A 12193-nucleotide genomic window follows, 5' to 3' on the forward strand; every position below is an offset into this window, starting at 1 on the left:
AATTTCGATGATCCGAGCCGCTCAAAGTGATCAGAACGTGATTTTAAGGGTCCCCGCGAGAAATCAGCAAAAAAAATGACCGGGAAGGGCTTCATCCGAGCAGTTTTCATTGAACGGTTCAAAAAAAACTGCTCGGATGAAGCCCTTTCCGGTCATTTTTTTTGCTGATTTCTCGCGGGGACCCTTAAAATCACGTTCTGCACACATTGAACGGTTCGGATTTTCAAAATTTGATCGGGAAATGAAAGTCCCGCATTTTAAAAAAGTGAGGGATCCCTCACTTGATAATTTGTGTATATCAGTCAGGTTCCGGTGAGGGATCCCTTATTTTTTTAAAATGCGGGACTTTCCTTCCCGATTGAATTTCGATGATCCGAGCCGCTCAAAGTGATCAGAACGTGATTTTAAGGGTCCCCGCGAGAAATCAGCAAAAAAAATGACCGGGAAGGGCTTCATCCGAGCAGTTTTCATTGAACGGTTCAAAAAAAACTGCTCGGATGAAGCCCTTTCCGGTCATTTTTTTTGCTGATTTCTCGCGGGGACCCTTAAAATCACGTTCTGCACACATTGAACGGTTCGGATTTTCAAAATTTGATCGGGAAATGAAAGTCCCGCATTTTAAAAAAGTGAGGGATCCCTCACTTGATAATTTGTGTATATCAGTCAGGTTCCGGTGAGGGATCCCTTATTTTTTTAAAATGCGGGACTTTCCTTCCCGATTGAATTTCGATGATCCGAGCCGCTCAAAGTGATCAGAACGTGATTTTAAGGGTCCCCGCGAGAAATCAGCAAAAAAAATGACCGGGAAGGGCTTCATCCGAGCAGTTTTCATTGAACGGTTCAAAAAAAACTGCTCGGATGAAGCCCTTTCCGGTCATTTTTTTTGCTGATTTCTCGCGGGGACCCTTAAAATCACGTTCTGCACACATTGAACGGTTCGGATTTTCAAAATTTGATCGGGAAATGAAAGTCCCGCATTTTAAAAAAGTGAGGGATCCCTCACTTGATAATTTGTGTATATCAGTCAGGTTCCGGTGAGGGATCCCTTATTTTTTTAAAATGCGGGACTTTCCTTCCCGATTGAATTTCGATGATCCGAGCCGCTCAAAGTGATCAGAACGTGATTTTAAGGGTCCCCGCGAGAAATCAGCAAAAAAAATGACCGGGAAGGGCTTCATCCGAGCAGTTTTCATTGAACGGTTCAAAAAAAACTGCTCGGATGAAGCCCTTTCCGGTCATTTTTTTTGCTGATTTCTCGCGGGGACCCTTAAAATCACGTTCTGCACACATTGAACGGTTCGGATTTTCAAAATTTGATCGGGAAATGAAAGTCCCGCATTTTAAAAAAGTGAGGGATCCCTCACTTGATAATTTGTGTATATCAGTCAGGTTCCGGTGAGGGATCCCTTATTTTTTTAAAATGCGGGACTTTCCTTCCCGATTGAATTTCGATGATCCGAGCCGCTCAAAGTGATCAGAACGTGATTTTAAGGGTCCCCGCGAGAAATCAGCAAAAAAAATGACCGGGAAGGGCTTCATCCGAGCAGTTTTCATTGAACGGTTCAAAAAAAACTGCTCGGATGAAGCCCTTTCCGGTCATTTTTTTTGCTGATTTCTCGCGGGGACCCTTAAAATCACGTTCTGCACACATTGAACGGTTCGGATTTTCAAAATTTGATCGGGAAATGAAAGTCCCGCATTTTAAAAAAGTGAGGGATCCCTCACTTGATAATTTGTGTATATATATATATATATATATATATATATATATATATATATATATTCAAGGGACACCCAAAAAAACACCATAAATCTCAATTTTATAGTTTTCGATCAAATTTTTATGATCCGAACCGTTCAATATGTGCAGAATGTGATTTTAAGAGTGCCCACGATAAATTAGTAAAAAAAAAGACCGAAAAAGGCTTGATTTGAGCAGTTTTTATTTGAACCGTTCAATAAAAAATTGTTCGAAACTGTTTGGATCAAACCCTTTCCGGTCATTTTTTTTGTTGATTTCTCTAGGGTACCCTTAAAATCATGTTCTGATCACATTGAGTGGCTCGGATCATCAAAATTTGATCGAAAACTATGAGGTATTTTTTTAGGTGTTTTTTTGGGTGTCTCCGAAACCGCCCTATATATATATATATCGCATTGACTTCTATCTCATATTGCTCACTTAAAGCCACGCCCCAAATTTCAATAATATTATCTACAATCTACTTTACACATATCCCATTGGATTTAGGTTGGACCCCTCCAAATTAACATGATATTAGACCTAAGTTACAAGTGCCGTTATGTCACGACCCAAAATCTACCTTGGAAGTCATGACCGGCCAAGCGGGTGTTAAGCCGCCGAAGGCCTACTCATATTCTAGTTTAGGGATTTCTCGCATCATTGCCAATTAAAACCATATAAGCAAAGAATGCGGAAGCGTAGAATAAATAAGATTATCCCAGAGCTTCTAAGTGTACAAGTATAATAAATACAAACCATTAGACACCACTTGATTCTCCACGGTTATTTTAGAACCTCATTCAGTCCACAACTTGCTATCTACCTTAACCTGAAAAATTGGAAAAGGTTTTCATAAGCCGAAGCTCGGGTGAGGAACGTATACCAAAGTTACAAGTTTGACCATGGAAATACCTCACTTTATAAAACAGTTCAAAGCAACAATTCAAATATTTTGTTGACCATCTAGTACAAGCATTTTCGTCCGAAAGCTCATTTCTTCGGTCCAAGAGCTGGACCTATTTCATTTCATTTCCCTTTCAAGTTTTTCACTTTTGAGCGATAATAGCATTCAACGGTATTTTTGCCAGTCGGTTGGGGAGCGACCCCATTGAAGAGTGGTAAGATATCATTACCCAGTGATGCCTGGCTGCATCTCCTACCTTATTACTTCATGCCACTAGTATCTTTACCCGTCCCCTAGCACTCGGGACACCGTTCGAATGAATCATATTATCACAAGCATGTACCAGTAACAATTCCAGTTTCCAAAACATATTGCCATGATCTAGTCTTTAACCGTAACATATAAGATTTATAAACAAGCCATCGCAAGTATTTCTATTTAACAACAGTAATTAAACCAAGTAAGAAGCTCAAATCCCACATTTTTTTGCATACTCAAGCAATGGCATTTTATTCCAAAAATTTAGAAAAGACATGTAACTAAGGTATGCGCAACTCACCTTTAAGAAGTAGCGATCACTTTACACGCGTCACCTCACTTTACGGTACTTGCACCTAAACACATAATTGTTGTGACAATTACTCACAAAATTACCTTCACTACTAACTTAGTTAAAGCTAGAGTAATATCATTTTTATGACTTAGTTTTGGGCATCAATCTTGCAATCCATCATAGGAAGGTTAAAGGCTATTTTTCCATGTTTCAAGCCTGGGGGCATACCATTATAATTAGAAAGCTAGGGTTGAATTGTGTCCTGTACTATACATAAAATAAACGTTTTAATGTAAATTAGAGAGTGAAAAAGTGAGATTACCAGAAGAGAAAGAAAAAGAAGCTCGACAGTGGAGTCTTCCGGCGAATGGCGCGTCCGTCAGGCTAGTAGTCGACTACATGAGTCTTTCTTCTTCTCTTTGTATCTTCCTCTCTCTCTCTCTCTCTCTCTCTCTCTCTGTAAACGGTGGAGAAAACAGAGGTGGTTGATATCCTAATTACTAACTAAGAGTAATTAACTCATATAATATATCCTTATACAATAATATATATATATATACTTCGGTGGAAGCATAAGTTGAGTCAGCACCCAATTCACCCATGCGTGCCACATGCCACCACAAAGCACCGCGTTGTGCCACGTGGCTCTTCGCGCCAGATCGTCGCTATTCTGGTCCGTTCGCGTACAAATTTCGGTCTCCAAAAATTCTCATAATTTCAACATAAACAAATAAAAATATGAGGATCATCGTAGCGTTGTTCAATTTTCAAGGAAAAATCCTAATATAGAATAACTCGTACCATGTATCAGATGCAACTCAATTGCCCCATTGAAATTCACATTTTTTTTATTTTTTTATTTTATACCACGATACATTTCACTTAGTCTGCCTTACTATTTGAATTAAATTAAAGTGTCGAGTTCCTATTCGGATCACGTGACTATAATTTTAAAAAAATCAAGATTTTACATTTCTCCCCACCTTAGGAAGTTTGGTCCTCCAAACTTGAATATAGCTGATAATAATCGAATAACAGTGCGTCTTTGCAAAGCTTGAGTAGCGTCTTTTTTTTCCTCAGTTGTGTTTTGCTTAATCAGCTCTCTTGTATCTTATGCAGCGGCTAGTTAAACAAATAGTTACTTCTAATACCTAATGCGAGGAAATTTTTTTTCCTATCGTGGCTTGAACTATCATCACATTTAGGAGATCACTTTCTTATTTTCCATCAGTACGTGTTTCTCCTATGCTTTATCAAGGCTTGTCATCATTGAGCTTCTGTCCCATTTGGAAGAGTGAGAATTGGCGCCGTCGCATCTCCCTGCTTTGGCTTTTAGAGTCCTTTTCATGTGTGCATCCAAAGCTTTCCCTTTTTCTTTTCATCTTCCATAGCAACTTGTTCTTTGAGAGAAGTCTTGGAACTTCTATTTGTATCCAGCGAGTAGAGAAAAATACAGGACTCTTATCGCCATTGTTAACAAGAGCCTCGACCTTTCCTGCGTTCTACCAACTTTCCCCTCTATCACTCATTTTGGAACGTTCAAGAAATCGATGAATCAAAGCACTAATTTTCAGAATAACCATGAATTCAAGGAAGAGGAGTATTCATGGTTGACATGAGTAAGTTTAATGGAGCTCAATGATGACATATATAGAAGATACTTCGAAATTTATCAGATAGAGCATCAAGCACGATTCCGAGCATGGTACAAAGTTTGAAATCAAGAAAGTTCTCAGCTTGTTTTCAACAAATTCTTTACTTTGGACTTGCACTTGGACTTTGTTAGAACACGAATAGGGTTCAGAAGCGAGGGGCATGGAAGAAAAGTATGATCAATTTCTGATTTGTACATACACTGAACCCACATAAGCCAAATGAGATCAAGTTCACAAAAGAGTTTGAAAGGAGCTGAAAAGAGAATTGCAAAGAGTCTAAGAATTAATCAAGGTACTTATATGCACATCTTAGAATATATGATGAGGACAGAACAAAATAATTTCTAAGATTTCACCATTAGAATTCACAAGAAGCTAACGAAACAAAATTGTACAAAGGCTCAAAAGAAGATCACAAGGACTAATTGAATCAAAGTTTCACCATAGACTTCAAAAGAATATCACATGAAGCAATAGAATCAAAGTTTCACACCATAGTTCAAAAGAAGTTGACATTGGAATTTGCTGGGAGTTTAGAGACTAATCTAGATATTTCTCTTGAAATTGCGTCGGCCTAACGCATTTTAAACCAAACATCCAAGACTAGTCATCTGGTAAAGGCACAACTGTAATATGAAGAATAATAAACAGTGCTCAAGGGCTATATAGGACAACCAAAGAGTGATAGCTTTCATCTTGCAATGTGAGAGCTGCGAACAATTATTGGAGTTCAAACTTCAAACAACCGACGGAACAATTCTCCTATTTCATTCCAGAATAAAGAATAGCAGTAGAGATAATTAATTTCAGAAAGGTGGAGGCAATGAGTACAATTCAAATTCATTTGGTTCAAGCTCAATTATAAGAAGTTCAGTAGAGAAACAATGCTAAGAGATAGGCAATGTTGATTCGAAATATGCCCATCAAGTTCATATTTGATCACAAGAACCCAAAGGAGGAGGTGAAGCCAATGAAACAAATGAGACTCATCAATTAAGAGAAATATTGTATGTCATCAAAAAGATCGAACAAAAATATCTTATGTCAAGAGGACTTACTAACAATGTTGACAGTTGACACAATGAGCAAAGCGAATAGGCTTCATCTATAATGAGTGTGATCTTGTAGCTCTAGATTCTTAGGAGAGGTACACTTAATACCTACGCTTCTATTGCGCACTCTAATTACTTTTTTTTTTTTTTTTAAGTCGTTTCTTGTATCAACCACGGTCAAACTTGGGCCATCATTTGTAAACATAAGGTTATGTTAGAGATAGAAAGATAAGCACACAAGACACATAAAGTTGTGTGCTCAAACTGTGTAGACGACCCCTAAAGCTCTGGGTTTTAAGAAATCCGTAAACTAATGCTCTGATACCACTTCTGTCACGATCCAAAATCTACCTTGGAAGTCATGACCGGCCAAGCGGGTGTTAAACCGCCGAAGGCCTACTCATATTCTAGTTTAGGGATTTCTCGCATTTTTGCCAATTAAAACCATATAAGCAAAGAATGCGGAAGCGTAGAATAAATAAGATAATCCCAGAGCTTCTAAGTGTACAAGTATAATAAATACAAACCATTAGACACCACTTGATTCTCTACGGTTATTTTAGAACCTCATTCAGTCCACAACTTGCTATCTACCTTAACCTGAAAAATTGGAAAAGGTTTTCATAAGCCGAAGCTCGGGTGAGGAACGTATACCAAAGTTACAAGTTTGACCATGGAAATACCTCACTTTATAAAACAGTTCAAAGCAACAATTCAAATATTTTGTTGACCATCTAGTACAAGCATTTTCGTCCGAAAGCTCATTTCTTCGGTCCAAGAGATGGACCTATTTCATTTCATTTCCCTTTCAAGTTTTTCACTTTTGAGCGATAATAGCATTCAACGGTATTTTTGCCAGTCGGTTGGGGAGCGACCCCATTGAAGAGTGGTAAGATATCATTACCCAGTGATGCCTGGCTGCATCTCCTACCTTATTACTTCATGCCACTAGTATCTTTACCCGTCCCCTAGCACTCGGGACACCGTTCGAATGAATCATATTATCACAAGCATGTACCAGTAACAATTCCAGTTTCCAAAACATATTGCCATGATCTAGTCTTTAACCGTAACATATAAGATTTATAAACAAGCCATCGCAAGTATTTCTATTTAACAACAGTAATTAAACCAAGTAAGAAGCTCAAATCCCACATTTTTCTGCATACTCAAGCAATGGCATTTTATTCCAAAAATTTAGAAAAGACATGTAACTAAGGTATGCGCAACTCACCTTTAAGAAGTAGCGGTCACTTTCCACGCGTCGCCTCACTTTACGGTACTTGCACCTAAACACATAATTGTTGTGACAATTACTCACAAAATTACCTTCACTACTAACTTAGTTAAAGCTAGAGTAATATCATTTTTATGACTTAGTTTTGGGCATCAATCTTGCAACCCATCATAGGAAGGTTAAAGGCTATTTTTCCATGCTTCAAGCCTGGGGGCATACCATTATAATTAGAAAGCTAGGGTTGAATTGTGTCCTGTACTATACATAAAATAAACGTTTTAATGTAAATTAGAGAGTGAGAAAGTGAGATTACCAGAAGAGAAAGAAAAAGAAGCTCGACAGTGGAGTCTTCCGGCGAATGGCGCGTCCGTCAGGCTAGTAGTCGACTACATGAGTCTTTCTTCTTCTCTTTGTAGCTCTCTCTCTCTCTCTCTCTCTCTCTCTCTCTCTCTCTCTCTCTCTCTGTAAACGGTGGAGAAAACAGAGGTGGTTGATATCCTAATTACTAACTAAGAGTAATTAACTCATATAATATATCCTTATACAATAATATATATATATACTTCGGTGGATTCATAAGTTGAGTCAGCACCCAATTCACCCATGCGTGCCACATGCCACCACAAAGCACCGCGTTGTGCCACGTGGCTCTTCGCGCCCGATCGTCGCTATTCTGGTCCGTTCGCGTACAAATTTCGGTCTCCAAAAATTCTCATAATTTCAACATAAACAAATAAAAATATGAGGATCATTGTAACGTTGTTCAATTTTCAAGGAAAAATCCTAATATAAAATAACTCGTACCATGTATCAGATGCAACTCAATTGTCCCATTGAAATTCACATTTTTTTTATTTTTTTATTTTATACCACGATACATTTCACTTAGTCTGCCTTACTATTTGAATTAAATTAAAGTGTCGAGTTCCTATTCGGATCACGTGACTATAATTTTAAAAAAATCAGGATTTTACACGTTACTTCAGCCATTTGATCTTAGGTTAAAACCCTCCAAAACTAAAATGGAATCACAGCTAGATGTTGAGTGGTCTCACCATATGTAATCATGTCTTTGCCCGAGTGGATTTCCCTCACCCCTTCAATCCGCACCTCAACGTACTACCAGGTTGTACAGAAGAGAGAGAGCGCATTAAACTTTATCCTTGCATCGCTCACGTAAGCCACTCAAACTTGATGAATGTAATCTAGCTAAAATATAGTACTTCACCTATCTATAGATAGCCAATTATTAATTGAAAAATTCTAAAATCAGCTCAATGAACTGACGATAATAAGTATGTGAATGTGTATTAAATGGTGCAAAAAGTACACAAAATTACGTGTTTTTCTTGTTTTCTAGTATACTTACCGTTAGTCTAGTGGGCTGTCAATAGTAAGACCGTTAAATAAAAGACATGCTTTGGTGTCCCTACTTTTTGCGAAGTTAAAAGAGAGAGAGAGTCCACCAGGTCTTCACTTTCCGTCAATTTACCAATTCATTGGGCACTGCGGCTCCGTTTGTTTTAATGGAAAATATTTTATAATGTAAAATATTTTTTTTATAAAAGAAATTGTAAATTTTTATTTTTCGGTATTTAGTTGTCATTTGAAAAATATTTTCAGAAATGAACAAAATAATACGGCGGGGCTTAAACGGTGGAGAGATCTGAGAATATTGAAATTGAACATTGGTTAGGACTGACGATTGAGAAAACTAAAAATATTGAGAATTACAGTATAAAGCAGGAGGTTTATTTCAAAAAATAAATTACGAAAGATTTAAGGGTAAGCAATTTTCATCCAATTAATGAAAAATATTTTCTTCATTTTTTACACCAATCAATTACCAAAAAATAGGAAAAACATTTTGTACCCAAACAAACGGAGCCTAAACAATGGCTAAGGGTACTCAATAATATCTTGCTGAATCCCAAAAAGCAGTGGTAGAAGAGAAAATTAAGAGAGGGGTAGCTAAGCTGGGTGTGTGGGCTGGGCGATACAGAAATGAGCATCTCTCATCTTTCCCCAACTCCAAGTCCAGCTCCGTATCCCCCATCCCCAGATTTCAGTACTGATGAACTAGTATCTTGGAACGTACGGGATATTCAGGCGTTTGTTCTCTTGAGTCTGTTGCTTCAGTGCTTCTTATTCTCTTGTGCATCCGAAAGAAGACGCACAAATAAGACTTGGCTGAGGACACTCATCTCTTCAGCTTACTTTCTCGCGGACTGGGTCGCTCCGTATACAATCGGACTCATCTCTGTCCGACTCAGAGGAGGAGTTTGTGCATCCCCACCTAAAAAGCCTGATGGGTGGTTCCGTCCCGCAACAAATAGAGATTGTAGTCCTAGTGATTACCAATATGCGTTTAACGGTTGGTATTTGAGCTTTTGGGCGCCATTTCTCCTGCTCCACCTCGGTGGCCCTGACAATGTTACATCTCTTTCCGCTGAAGAAAATAATATGTGGCTTCAGCAATGGATTCGGCTGATTTCGCAACTCGTGTCAACCGTCCTCATTTTCATCCGATTTGCCTACTACGGCGGATTCTTTTTGGCTTCACAACTGTTTTTTTTGGCAGGAACAATAAGATGTATGGAGCGAGTGCATTCTCTATATTTAGCTCGTTCTGGAGGCTTCAAAGAATCCAGCGCCACTCGAGTCAAGTTGCAAGCAGGGCCTGACTTTGAAAAACTTTCTGAGGCACAACGGGCAATGAGAGAGGCCAATATCCCCACCCAAGAGGAGCGTGTGCAGTTACCTCCGAAGAAATTCAAACCTCATTCTCCGAGTCTACGGGATGTGGAATTAGTATTCGATACTGATAATGACCAACTGGACGAAAAATCATTGCTGCAGTTTGCCCTTTCCTTCTACAACAACTTCAAGGGACTCTTTTTTGGAGTCGTCAGTTACAGCCACGAGCAACGTCAGTTCACTCGCGATTTCTTTCTCAGAAGAAGTAGCCGTGATGCTTTTAAGTTGGCAGAAATTGAACTTAGTTTCATACACAAGGATCTCCATACCAAGACTGGAACACCACATCTCGATGGCAACCCAGTAGTGCGAATTATGACCTTGTCGTTAATCACTGCTGCATCTGTCTTATACTGTCAAGAGGACAATATCGAGTTTGTCCGTTATGTAGTTACCTTATTCCGTCACCAACACATGTATGGGTGTTTTTTAATTGATGTCGCCCTCAGCTATGCCTTGGTCTTTGGAGCTTTAATCCTCGAGATTATCTCTCTCCTAATGGCCTTATTGTCAGGCCGGAATGTTGTTGCATTCAATTACTACAACTGGGTGAAACCCATAGCTAATGCTATGGTCAACATGCGCAAGTGGAAAGAATCTTTCTCAAAGTGTAATTTCATCTGCTATTATCTTCGTCACAGAACCCCACGTCAAATCAGTTTTATAGCAGAGTTTCTATTCATTGGGCCTGCTCTAGAGGCTTGTAAACTCCAAAGAAAAGTCACCTCACAGAGCGTCTCAAAGTCTTTGAAGGACAAAATTTTTACGGAGCTGAAAACGAGATCAGAGCTAGCGCAGAACGTAGAAATTGCGACAAAGTTATGTTCACAAAGAGGAGATTGGATTCTCATGCAAAGATCTTGTTATAGTAAACTCAAATGGAGCCTTGGAGAGGTTGAGTATGGACGTAGCTTCTTGCTATGGCACATTGCTACTGATCTTGTTTGCTATAACTCCAAAGATTGCGATAAGGATGCTTCGAATAGCGACCACCGATTCTGTAAGGATATTTCAGAGTACTTGCTATATCTTTTTCTAGCAAAGCCTACCATGATAGCTCCAGCTGCTGGAAACTCGGTAAAAATCTTTCAAGACACCTCCCTAGAGGCTGAGAGATTATTTCACAAAAGATCAATCACAGACCATGATCAAGCCTGTCAAACGATTCTTTCTGTGAATACTGATACTAAACCAGCTATTTTGAAGGGAGATGCGAGCGAATCTGTGCTGTTTGATGCATGTATACTTGCGAAGCAGTTGTCGGGATTCAATGCAGATAAGCGGTGGAGTGTAATGAGCGGGGTATGGATGGAATTGCTTACTTATGCTGCATTTCATTCTAAAGGGACTGACCACGCACATCAGCCGAGCCAGGGAGGTGAGCTTCTTACTTTTGTTTGGTTATTAATGAACCACTTGGGTCTAGGTAAGCAATTCCGCGAAGAGTGTTCGCGGACTGGATACAGGGTGGTTGTCCAAAAATAAGATTGGAAAGGTAAGCTGGAAAACAAGGGGATGGATACATCATCTTGAGACACAGGAGATGATGCATCTCTCTTATGCTTTTTATTGTTGTCTAAACTGAAAGCTCTCAGGCTTTCGGATGTGGTTGTAGGTGTTGGGTTTTGGTTTTTCGCTGGTTTTTAGGCTGTATCTATGGCTTTTGTGGTGCTTTGGTTGTGGAGCTTTAGGTGTGTTTCCATGGTTTCAGGTGTGTTGATGCGGATGGTCTCTTGCCATCCTTTGGTGTTGATTTTCGGGTGGCGTTTTGCCGATGTGTCCGAGATTCGTTTAATATGTGTAATCTTCTTCAAAGATTAATATATATAATCTCAAACAAAATAAATAAAGAAATTTTTTTGGTCAAAATCTCATGCTAGAGATGCTTGCCATCCATGTTTTGTATGGTGATCAAGGTATTGAATTTTGTTTTCACCCTTTTTTTATGTTACTGAATTTCCTTTCGGGTAGACAAAACACAGCGGACAAATGGAAAAGAGAAATTATAGGCTTGGGAACCAACGATGATTTTAGGCTTGGCATGGCATGGCAAGGGGTTGGGAGCAGGCGTGTTCATTCCCATTCAGAAAAGAGAAAAAGAGGAATGCTTCGTAGTACGTACACAATTCTTGACGACAACTCCAGGCACACTTGTGTCTGGAGTTGTGATTGAAAGTTATGTAGGTAGATTTAACCTTTCAAAAATTGGATCTAAACTGTTTATCTTGGAGGAATCAATGAGAAAAACATGCTTGCGAAGAATCAAGTCGATTGGACCTTGGTATCTCACG

The 12193-nt window shown here is 39.0% G+C and overlaps 1 protein-coding gene across 1 annotated transcript in view; it reads left to right on the plus strand.

Moving 5' to 3' along the window:
- The window catches only part of LOC131334159 (uncharacterized), an 87010-nt gene extending 75239 nt beyond the window's left edge, over positions 1-11771 (plus strand). The window contains exon 2 of the mRNA XM_058369049.1: positions 11518-11771. The gene's annotated coding sequence lies outside the window, so the exon portion shown is untranslated. The remainder of the gene's footprint in view (positions 1-11517) is intronic.
- Positions 11772-12193: the final 422 nt, after the last annotated feature.

The sequence above is a fragment of the Rhododendron vialii genome, chromosome 7a, assembly GCF_030253575.1.
Source record: "Rhododendron vialii isolate Sample 1 chromosome 7a, ASM3025357v1".
Lineage (NCBI taxonomy): Eukaryota > Viridiplantae > Streptophyta > Magnoliopsida > Ericales > Ericaceae > Rhododendron > Rhododendron vialii.